The sequence below is a fragment of the Pristiophorus japonicus genome, chromosome 6, assembly GCF_044704955.1.
Source record: "Pristiophorus japonicus isolate sPriJap1 chromosome 6, sPriJap1.hap1, whole genome shotgun sequence".
NCBI lineage: Eukaryota > Metazoa > Chordata > Chondrichthyes > Pristiophoridae > Pristiophorus > Pristiophorus japonicus.
Genome location: NC_091982.1, coordinates 102,419,867 through 102,432,076, shown reverse-complemented (window position 1 = coordinate 102,432,076; position 12,210 = coordinate 102,419,867). Strand labels below are relative to the sequence as shown.

General features: G+C 44.8%; 1 pseudogene; it reads right to left on the bottom strand.

Moving 5' to 3' along the window:
• Window positions 1–12,210, bottom strand: part of LOC139265193 (interferon gamma receptor 1-like) — a 44,283-nt pseudogene that overhangs the window by 18,349 nt on the left and 13,724 nt on the right.

Here is a 12,210-nt window from a genome sequence, read left to right as displayed (position 1 = left end):
TCATTTACATCAATACATCGCGCCCTCGCATTCCTGTCATGGTAGTGATATTGTGACTGGCACCTGCTCTCGACAATTTCTTTCATGGTGGGGTGTATAAGGGATAATCGGGTTTTGAGCGTCCTTTTCATTAGTAGCTCTGCGGGTGTGGTCGGGATCTATAAGCCAACAGAAGGCGTGATAAGCGGGTTTGTAGGGAACCCCCTTGGAATCTGAGCATCCCCTGTTTGATTATCTGCACTGCTCGTTCTGCCTGGCCGTTTGAGGCCGGCTTGAACAGTGCCGTTCTAACATGGTTAATTCCATTGCCTGCCATTAAGTCCTGGAATTCAGTGCTTGTGAAGCACGGGCCATTGTCGCTGACCAAGATGTCCGGTAGACCGTGGGCGGCGAACATTGCCCGTAGACTTTCTACCGTGGCAGAGGATGTGCTTGAATTTAAAATATCACACTCGATCCATTTGGAGTAGGCGTCTACTACAACCAAAAACATTTTCCCCATGAAAGGACCTGCGTAGTCCACATGGATGCGTGACCAAGGCTTGGCGGGCCATGGCCAGGGGCTAAGGGGGGCTTCCCTGGGCGCATGGCCCAGCTGGGCACACGTGTTGCACCTGCGAACACAAAGTTCCAGATCTGCCTCTATCCCTGGCCACCAAACATGTGACCTGGCAATTGTCTTCATCATGACAATGCCCAGGTGCCCATTGTGGAGTTCTCTGATGAACACCTCTCTGCCCATCTGGGGCATGACTACGCGGTTTCCCCACAGTAGGCAATCGGCCTGAATCGAGAGTTCATCCTTGCGCCTGTGAAATGGTTTAAATTTCTCAGGGCATGCCCTGTACGTGGCTGCCCAGTCCCCATTCAGGACACATTTCTTGACTAGAGACAATAGCGGGTCTCTATTTGTCCAGACTTTAATCTGACGGGCTGTCATGGGTGAGCCTTCGCTTCCGAAAGCTTCAACAGCCATGACCATCTCAGCACCATGCTCGGTAGCCCCCCTCAGTGGTGGCTAGTGGGAGCCTGCTGAGTGCATCGGCGCAGTTTTCAGTGCCCGGTCTGTGCCGAATTGTGTAGTCATAGGCAGCTAACGTGAGTGCTCACCTTTGTATGCGGGCTAATGCGTTTGCATTTATGGCCTTGTTGTCGGCCAAAAGGGACATTAGGGGTTTGTGATCTGTCTCCAGCTCAAATTTCCTGCCAAACAGGTACTGGTGCATTTTCTTTACCGCATATACACATGCGAGCGCCTCCTTTTCTACTATCCCGTAGTTCCTTTCTGCTGGGACAGACTCCTGGAGGCATAAGCTACCGGCTGTAACTGACCCTTGGCATTGACATGCTACAACACACACCCGACACCATAGGACGACGCATCGCACGTTAACACAAGTTTCTTACATGGGTCATATAGCGTTAACAGATTGTTGGAACATAACAAATTGCGTGCTCTATTAAAAGCCCTTTCTTGGCTGTCCCCCCAGACCCATTTGCGACCTTTGCGTAGGAGCACGTGTAGCGGCTCTAGCAGCGTGCTCAATTTGGGAAGAAAGTTACCAAAATAGTTCAGGAGCCCCAGGAACGAACGCAGCTCCATCGTGTTACGGGGTCTGGGTGCTCTCTGGATCGCTTCCGTCTTGGACGCAGTAGGGCTGATCCCGTCTGCTGCTACCCTCATCCCCAGGAATTCTACCTCTGGAGCTAGGAAGACGCACTTCGCCTTTTTCAGTCGCAGACCTACCCGGTCCAGTCTGCGTAGCACCTCCTCCAGGTTGTGGAGGTGTTCTTCAGTATCGTAACCCATAATGAGAATGTCGTCCTGAAAAACCACCGTCCCTGGAATCGACTTGAGGAGGCTTTCCATATTTCGTTGGAAGATCGCGGCGGCCGAGCGAATCCCGAACGGACATCTGTTGTACTCAAACAACACTTTGTGTGTCATGATGGTGGTCAGCTTCTTCGACTCACTCACCAGCTCCTGGGTCATGTAAGCTGAGGTCAGGTCCAATTTTGAAAAAAGTTTGCCACCGGATAGCGTCGCAAAGAGGTCCTCCGCTCTCGGTAGCGGGTACTGGTCTTGGAGTGACACCCGATTGATGGTGGCCTTGTAATCGCCACATATCCTGACCGACCCATCCACCTTGAGCACCGGCACAATCGGGCTTGCCCAATCACTGAATTCGACTGGCGAGATGATGCCTTCCCTCAACAGGCGGTCCAATTCGCCTTCTATCTTTTCCTGCATCACGTACGGCATCGCTCTGGCCTTGTGGTGTACGGGTCTGGCGTCCGGGTTTATGTGAATCACTACCTTGGCCCCCATGAAAGTGCCAATGCCGGGTTGAAATAATGAGTCAAATTTGTCCAGGACCTGTGAGCATGATACTCGCTCCACAGAGGAAATTGCATTGACATCGCCCCATTTCCAGTTCATGACAGCAAGCTAACTCCTCCCCAGTAGTGCGGGACCGTCCCCTGGGACAATCCAGAGTGGCAACCTGTTCTCCGAATCTTTGTGGGTCACGACTACCGTGGCGCTGCCTAGCACCGGAATGATCTGTTTTGTGTAAGTCCGTAGCTGTGCGTCAATCGCCGATAATTTTGGCCTCCTGGCCTTGGATGCCCACAACTTTTCGAACTGTTTGATACCCATCAGGGACTGGCTGGCACCCGTGTCTAACTCCATTGATACTGGGGTGCCATTGAGGAGCACTTTCATCATTATCGGTGGCGTCCTGGTGTATGAACTGTATACGTGCTCCACACGAACTCGCTGAACTTCAGCTTCCAGCAATTTCCACCAGTGTCCATTTCTGCAATTTCTGCAGGTATTTTGCTCATCTCTGCAAAGTCCGGCTGAATGTATGCCTCCACGCCTCCAGCATGAGTTGCGGTTTGAAACAAAAGGTCCCTTGCCAGTCGATCGTCCCTGACTGCCCCTGTTATTGTCCTTGAGTGCACCATTAACAGGTGTTGATGGCCCCATTACTGGCCGCATTGTCCCTTGCAATGGCGTGAATCGCTGTTCAGCTTGCCATTGTCTCTGTCGAACTCCCCCTCTGGGTTCGACTACATGTTGGGGCATGCCTGACTGCCCTTGTCTGCCTGGAGAACTGTGTACTGCTTTAACAATGTTGAATCTCTCCCAACCATTCCTTAACACAGTACCTCTCGTCTGTTCTGCTAGTGGCCATGCTCACGTGGTTTAAATCCCAGTTTCTTGTCGCCATTGATACGTCCTTACTACACAGTATAAATGCACACGAGGCCCATGCTTGAGAGAAGGTCAGTCTGTGACCTGTCCTTTATTCCTTAGCACTCAAGTGATGAAGGTGGGTGGAGCTTCCCCTTTTATACCTGAAGGTCCAGGTTAGGAGTGTCTCCCACCTAGTGGTCAGTGTTCTCACGATGTACAACTTAGGTCAGTTTATACATGGGTTACAATGCTGGTTGAATACATGACAGTGTTCAACACTGTGCGTCGAAGGAATGGGTGAATGGGTCAGTTTCCATTCACCCCATTTTCCCAGTTGGAGAATAAGACATAAAACAAAGTAGACATTGACTGCTTCACCTTACTTCACTCACTTTGTGCATTCAACAAAGGAGGACGGCACATAGCTGTATGGGCAAAATATCTGCCTATCTCTGGAGTTCAGCCACCTGGCGGATGGGGACAACAAACAGAGAAATGTCCATATTTTTGTGCTCAAATGCCAGGAAATAAACAGGATCCTGCAAGTTTGTTCAGTTGGAACTACATGATTTTACATTCCTTACACCAAGCCAAGAGTCTGCCTTCTCAGGTGAACATAAACGATCCAATGGCACTATTTGAAGAAGTTCTCCCCAGTGTCCTGATCAACATTTATTTAGTCACCATAAATTAGTGGGTCTAGTCATGGCCAGTCTTAAAAATTGCATTATCATCTGATTTATTTTGATGACTTCTTTCTGTTCTCCCTAGTTCAGCACCCATGGATATCAAGATGTCACCACTGTCTCATTGACTTTTGGACAAAGTAAAGTTACTTGTTATTACATTAACCTTATGTTAAGTATATCAATTGTATAGTTCATTCCCAGGCTACAGTATAAAATGCAGAGGTTGACACATAATGCCAATAACGTGTAAAGTAATAAGATACAAAATGTGCCATAACACAAAATAAATTTCGTAAGGAATCAATTTCACAAGTTTTGAAGATTCATTTAGTACTATTTAAAAGAAGCATTAATCTGCTGTAATAACAAATCTGAGAAACAAATATACAATCAAAGCAGTAAAAAATAACCAAACCAGAATTTCAGGTAGATCACTTTCTTACGAAGATAAAAATGCTAACCAGTTTTTCTATCATAATAATCTTTCATCTTGATGAGTGGGTACTGACCCGTAAGGTCATTCATGTGCGTTTACCATCTCATCACAAAGCCGGTGATTATAAGTAACTACTAAACTAATTCCAGCTTTAAAGATGCACCTGTCCTTTCATATTAAATGTTGTCAGCAACTGTGGAATGGTTCTGTCCTTGGAGGGGCACGACTGTTGCGTTAGGAACTTCCCCGCCATGTGTTTCAGTACTTCATTGTTTCTAATGTTTGCACTGAGCACCTTGGCTCATTTTCTTCTCCGTGAGGATGCTGAAACCGTTGTACCATTCCAACTGTTAAGATCAACTAACTCAGCACTGATTGGTCATCAAACCTCTGGCTTGGTTCCACAGCGCGCACTGCCCTTCTCCCATCACTGCACCATTTCTCGAGCTTTAGTTCAATTGTCGCCAGGCTTCTCATGCTGGTGCGGAGCTAATGGGTCCATCATTGTGCTGCATCAGATGGGATTCTGGGATTGCTGCAGCTCTCGCTGTCAATCCTAGCATCTCTGGAGGGAGATCAGAACTAGATATGCACAGTTTCTTTTTGAACTTTATATGTGTCTCAACGTTGCAGTAAGCCAATGGAAAAAATTCTGAATCGGATCATCCATGTAGAAATCATACAATGCTGCCATTGTCCAGGCCAAATATTATAACTAGGGAGAGGTTTTTTTTAATGAGTGACATGTCGAGAAACCCATCAGTGTTATTAAGTCTCTAAACCATTGTGAAATAGATGCAAGTGTGTCCTCTCTCCTGGTAGGAACATGCTATTTATGAAAACCCAGACAACATGGGTGCGGATCGGCAAGACTCGAGGCCTCGTGTCCCCCAAGTGTGTATTGAGGTACTGCTGCAGGAGGGCAATGGCTGACTGCAGTGTGGGCAGGTACAGCAGGAGTGGCGAGGTTGGAGCGAAGGAGTGGCAAGAGTTCATAGAGGGATGTGATCGGGGCCCAGGCGAGGCCAGAGTTCGGGGCCTAGAAGCAGCATGGGCCAGCACACACTGTGATATGTGTGCGCACTAGGTCCGTGCAGCAGAGCTGGTTTCCAGTTGTCTAAGTTAATCCTTGCCACTGGACCAAGACCTAGCTCTGTCAAGCCCGTGTGGTGGCTGGTGTGCAACGGCCACCACATGTTAAAAAAATCCACGCACAGGCATCTTCCACCCTTCAAGATATAGTTCGGGATCTGGAATATTAGGTCCTTCATTGAAACACCTGTGAACTCATCCCTTTTTGGCGTGGAAGCAAGTCATCCTCATTTTGAGGGACTGCCTATGATGATGCTTCTAATGCTGCTCTTGACTGACTGCTGGGAGATGCATGGTAACGGTCCAAAGGAGGATTCCATTTCAAACTTATCTTCTCCTGCTAGGCACCACCAAGTCTCCACTCAGCATCTCCTCGCACAGTCTAGACGCAGGACTCGGCATACTAGGGAATTAAACATTGCCTCTCCACCCCAGGCCTCCCACCACTGATGCTCCAATATGGGGTGCCACCCCAGCACCTTTAGTGTTCATTTTATGGTAACATTTTTTAAGAAAAATGTTAGCAACAGGTGTGATAAGTGATGAAATTTGTGTCACAAGTTCATCACTATGCTCTACTCCATTAACTATCCTAGTAACTTATCTTCCAATGAATTGAGACGTAACAGAAGGGTTACTCTCACATGTTAATCGATCTTTCTCTTACAGGGCCTGACAGACCTGCTGTGCTTTTCTCACAGTTTCTATTTTTTATTTTATTTACACCATTCGTGAGTTTTCTTTTTAACCTCCCTTAAAATCTCTGCGCCTCTCCACCTCTTCTCTTCCTTTAAAACTTGACTTACAACTTACCTCTTTGACCAAACGTTTGGTCAGCTGTTGTAACGTCTCCTTCTTTGGCTCGGTGTCAATTTCTGTCTGACGTTTTGTTACGTTAAAGGCGCTATATAAATGCAAGTTGTTGTTGTTGTAATCAGCATCTTGTTGCTTTGACCATCTCGCACCAGCCCCAGCAATAATAAAATTCCAGCTGCACTAAAGATCATCTGTACCTCTACAGTCCATTGAAAGTAAGTTCTAATGATCATCAGTCAGCTGACTATATTTAAATCCCTACAGGGATTCAGCTATAAATCTAACTAGAAACTTCCACTAAATTAATGTTAGGCCACATGAAAATAGGAGAGAAGAGTGTTTGATCAGAGCAGCTGGAGGCTGTGTAACCTGGCACATTTCCAGCACCATTGATCAATTACAATGATTACTTTTTTTTCCTTGGCAATGATTGCTTCCCAAATCCGAATTAACAGATTTTGATTTGCTTCTATGTCACCAAACTTGCTCAATGTGTTGCCCGATGAGTACAGAACTAACACAGCCGAATATTTGCTTATCAGAAAAGAGGACAGTAAATAGCTCAGGTTGTTGATCTGGTGCTGAATCACGTATCTGCCAGTGCATGCCTGCCAGAACCACAAACTTCCAGCCGGAAGTCTCATTAAGAAGTAGAGACTGTGCCAGGAGCCACAAAATAATGAACTCAGGCTGCAGCCTCTGGCAGAGAAGAAGGACGGTACATTTGGAATACAATGCAATTAGAGTGTGTTACCAGACTGTAGCACCATCATGGTAATCAGGTCATAACATTCAAAATTGAAGCTCCAATGGTTTGTCTAGTTGCTCTGATCAAAAAAAACTAAGCGGGGAACTTTAACCTTATCCACCGTTCACACCCTGCATGATTTTACTCTCCATTGAACTATCCTGCTCTTCTTCGAGTAGCACCATGAGATCTTTACCATCCACCTGAGAAGGGCCTCGGTTTAACGTCTGATTTGAAAGACAGCACGCCGATCTGCAGCATTCCCTTAGTACTGCAGTGAGGTGTCAGCCTAGGTTATGTGCTCACGTCTCTGGAATAGGACTTGAACCCAGAACTTTCTGACTCAAGAGTCAAGAATGCTACCACTGAGTCACAGCTAACACTGGTTAGATTTATGTGCAAACAAGAAGTGATTGTATTGGTCTTTGCTAGTGATAAATTACCACAGAGTTTAAAACAAAAGAGTAAAGCACTCACTGTCACGGATTGGCTGAAGCTCGTTTGATTCCACCCACGTGGATTTGGATGTGTTGGTGACACTTTCAACCTGTACCCAGTAAATATCGAAAGGATCGTTAAAACTCTGTGATAGGTCACACGACAGAGTCGTAATATTGATGCACTTTTTCACTGGAGTGAATTCCACCTTAGTACTGCTTTAAACAAAAGAAACAAAACAAAATCAAAAGCTGTGACACAATGTATCATCAAATCCACTTGAGGCTTTCCTGGGCTGCATCAATCAAGGCTTCACAGAACTTGGTGGCACATAGCAGAAAATGAAACAATTTTCATTTAAATAAAATCAGGGAAGAGGTTAAGTTGATGTAAGGTGGTCAGACTGATTGTATATTACCGCCAACTGTACAAATGTCATTAGAATCTCAAAACTCAGAACAGACCTAGAAATTGCTGCTTGAGACATTTAACAAAGACCTGTCGATCTCCTGTGGTGTCACTCATGGGGAGTCAAGGCCACAAGTAGTCTACAGGTCAAGTGAGATTAGACAGCGGGTCTTATTGAACCAGAGCATGCAGACGTTATTCAGACTGCATTTTAAAGTAACACATTCTGTCCATTTTTACATAATAAATTGATTTTATATTATTGCTCACTGTTAAATAATAGAACTTATGGACATTTGGGAAGCAGAGAACGAGAGTTGATTGGCACAAAAAAGTTTGTCTGCAGTGTACGATGAAGAGCTGGGAGTTGCAAAATTGAGGTGGTGCAGCACGATCATTGGTGGGAGGGTAAAATTACAGTGTGACATGTTTACATAGGCAGTTCCCATTATAAATGTGGACACAGGGATTTAGAATGAGGGAGGTTGACACGAAATGTGCACAGAGCAGTAATTAGCGGTCATTTTGGACTGGAAACTGCAAACCCCCAAAATGTGAGGAAAAAGTTAATATCAAGACTGAAAGAAAAACTGAGAGAGATATATAAAAGAAAGGAAGAAGAACTTGCATTTTATAGAGCACCTTTCACGACCTCAGGACGTCCCAAATTTACAGCCAATGATACCACAGATATCTTTGCCCATGCCTGTGGAACTCCTCCCCATTCTCTAGCTCCCCGAAGGCAAGAGGAATTTCCAAAGGAATGTTCATCCAATTCAAGAGGGGCGCTGTGTCTAGTCAGTGGTCAGGATTAAAAAAAACAGAATTTGCTTTTATATAGCACCTATAATGTACAAATAAAAGGCTTAAGAAGCTTCATAAGTCAAAATGAAAACCGAGCCATGAAAGGCTAGATCAATTGGAGTGATCAAAAACCTGGTGAAAAACAAAGGTTTATACAGGAGGAGCAAGAAGTGGAGAAAGTTGGTGTAGGAGGGAGGGCTTTAAATTCTTGAAGCATTGGGACCGCTTCTGGGAAGAGATGGGACCTGTACAAACCGAACGAGTTGCACCTCAACAGCGCCGGGACCAATATCCTCACGGGGAGTTTTGCTTGTGCTGTTGGGGAAAGTTTAAACTAGCTTGGCAAGGGGATGGGAACCTGAGAACAAATTCAAAAGGGAAGGAAGTAAAGCAGAAATTTGATAGCAAGAATCTGGAAAGCAAATCTGTAAGACTGAGGAAACAGGGCTTAGTATGTAGTAAGCAAGGAGGTCTTCCTGTGCTAAATGGTATATACTTTAATGCAAGGAGTATAGCGAATAAGGCGGTTGAGCTAAGAGCACAGGTAGACACTTGGGAGTATGACATTATAGCCATTACAGAAACATGGTTGAAAGAGGGGCAGGTTTGGCAGATCAATATTCCTGGCTATAGGATTTTTAAACAAGATAGAGAGGGGGGTAAAAAAAAGTGGGGGGGGGGGGCGGTTGTGGTACTGATTAAAGAAACTATTTCAGTGGTGAGGAGGGATGATATGTTAGATGGATCATCAACTGAGGCCATATGGGTTGAATTGAAAAATAAAAAAGGGGCGATTACACTGCTGGGTGTGTATTATAGACCCCCAAACAGTGGGAGGGAGATAGAGGAGCAAATATGTAGGCAAATTGCTCTTAAGTCTAAAAACCATAGGGTAGTAATAGTAGGGGATTTTAACTATCCAAATATTGATTGGGACAAATTTAGTGTGAAGGGTATAGAGGGTGCGGAATTCTTGAAATGCGTTCAAGAGAACTTCTTTAGTCAGTATGTAGCAAGCCCAACATAAGAGAGGGCGGTTTTGGATTTAGTTTTGGGGAATTAAGTTGGGCAAATTTTTAAATTAGTGGGAGAGCACTTGAGTGCCAGAGACCATAATTCAGTCAGATTCAAGTTGGTTATGGATAAGGATATGTGATAGGCCTGGAATAAAAGTTCAGAATTGGGGAAGAGCTAATTTTGCTAAGTTAAGGAGTGATTTGGCCTGGAAACAGCTACTTGTGGGTAAATCAGTGTTGAAACAGTGGGAGGCATTCAATGAGGCAATCCGGAAGGCTCAGGCCAAACTTGTGCCCTTAAAGAAACAGGTTGGGAAAAATAATTCTAGAGTCCCCTGGATGTCTAGGGACTCACAGGGGAGGATTAAGAAAAAAAGGGATGCTTATGATCTATACCAACAGCTAAATACTTTAGAATCTTTGAGGAATATAGGAAGCTAAGAGGCAAAATTAAAAAGGATATTAGGAATGTTAAGAGAGAGCATGAGAAATTCTTGGCCAGTAAAATTAAAGAAAATCCTAAGATGTCCTATAAATATATTAAGAGTAAGAGGGTAACTAAAGAAAGGTAGGGCCTATTAGAGACCATGAGGGTAAGCTTTGTGTGGAGGCGGAAGATGTTGGTAGGGTTCTTAACGAATATTTTGCATCTGTTTTCACAAAGGAAAGGGGTAATGCAGATACTGCTATCGAGGAGGAGTGTGATATTCTGGATGAAATAAATATAGAGAGAGAGGAAGTATTAAGGGGTTTAAGAGCTTTGAACGTAGATAAGTCCCCAGGCCCAGGTGAAATGCATCCCAGGTTGTTGAGCGAAGTAAAAGAGGAAATAGCAGAGCCCTTGACCATCATTTTCCAGTCCTCTTTTGAGTTGGACATGATGCTGAAGGATTGGAGGACTGCTAATGTAGCACCCTTGTTTAAGAAGGGAGAAAGGGATAGGCGGAGTAATTACAGGCCTGTCAGCCTAATGTCAGTAGTGGGAAAATTATTAGAAAAAATCCTGAAAGACAGGATAAATCTGCATTTGGAAAGGCAAGGATTAATTAGGGACAATCAGCATGTATTTGTTAAGGGAAGATCGTGTTTGACTAACCTGATTGAATTTTTTGAGGAGGTAACTAAGAGGGTCGATGAGGGTAGTGTGTACGATGTAGTATATATGGATTTTAGCAAGGCTTTTGATAAAGTCCCACTTGATAGAATGGTCATGAAGGTTAAAGCCCATGGGATACAGGGCAAAGTGGCAAGTTGGATTCAAAATTGGCTTGGAGGTAGGAAGCAAAGGATAATGGTTGATGGATATTTATGTGACGGAAGGATGTTTCCAGTGGGCCCCTTGTTTTTTGTGGTATATATCAATGATTTAGATTTGAATATAGGGAGTGTGATTAAGAAGTTTTCAGACGACACTAAAATTGGCTGTGTGGTTGATAATGAAGAGGAAAATCATGGGCAGCAGGAGGTCTACTGATCAGGTGGGCAGAGCAGTGGCAAATAGAATTTAATTCAGAGAAGTTTGAGGTGATGCATTTTGGGAGGGCTAATAAGGAAAGGGTATACACATTAAGTGGTAGGCCACTTAATAGTGTAGATGAACAAAGTGACCTTGGAGTGCTTGTCCACAGAGCCCTGAAAGTAGCAGGCCAGGTGGATAAGGTGGTTAAGAAGGCATACGAATGCTTGCCTTTATTGGCCGAGGCATAGAATATAAGAGCAGCGAGGTTATGCTTAAATTGTATAATACTTTAGTTAGGCCACAGCTGGAATACTGCGTGCAGTTCTGGTCACTGTATTATTGGAAGGACATGATTGCAATAGAGAGGGTGCAGAGGAGATTTACTAGAATGCTGCCTAGAATGGAGAATCTTAGTTATGAGGACAGATTGGATAGGCTGGGTTTGTTCTCATTGGAACAGAGGAGGTTGAGAGGAGACCTCATTGAGGTGTACTAAATATTGAGGGGCTTGGACATAGTGGATAGTAAGGGTCTATTTCCATTGGTGGAGGGGTCTATTACGAGGGAGCATAGTTTTAAGGTGGAAGGTTGAGAGGGGATTTGAGGGGTGGCTTCTTTACGCATAGGGCTGTGGAGATCTCGAACTCGCTGCAAGAAAGAGTGGGATGCAGAAACCCTCACCACTTTTAAGAGATGGTTGAATGGGCACTTGAAGTGCAGTAACCGGCAGGGTTACAGACCTAGAGCTGGTAATTGGGATTAGACTGGATGACCTTTTGTTGAATGGCGCAGATATAATGGTAAGTACTGCAGGAAATAGAATACAGCCAGGGTGATCTCCTGGACTAATTTTGATCATCTGAATGGGTCGGAGAGGAATTTTCCCAGATTTTTTCTCACTAAACTGGCCTGGGTTTTTATCTATTTTTTGCCTCTCCCAAGAGATCACATGGCTCCGGTTGTGGTGGAGTGTAGAATGTTTCAGTATAAGGGGTGTCACAGTTGTGTGAGGCGGACTGGTTGGGCTGGGTGCTCTTTGCCTTTCCGTCATTGTTCATAGGTTTATATGTAACCTTTAGGGCTGTTCACCAAGGGCTGTGCG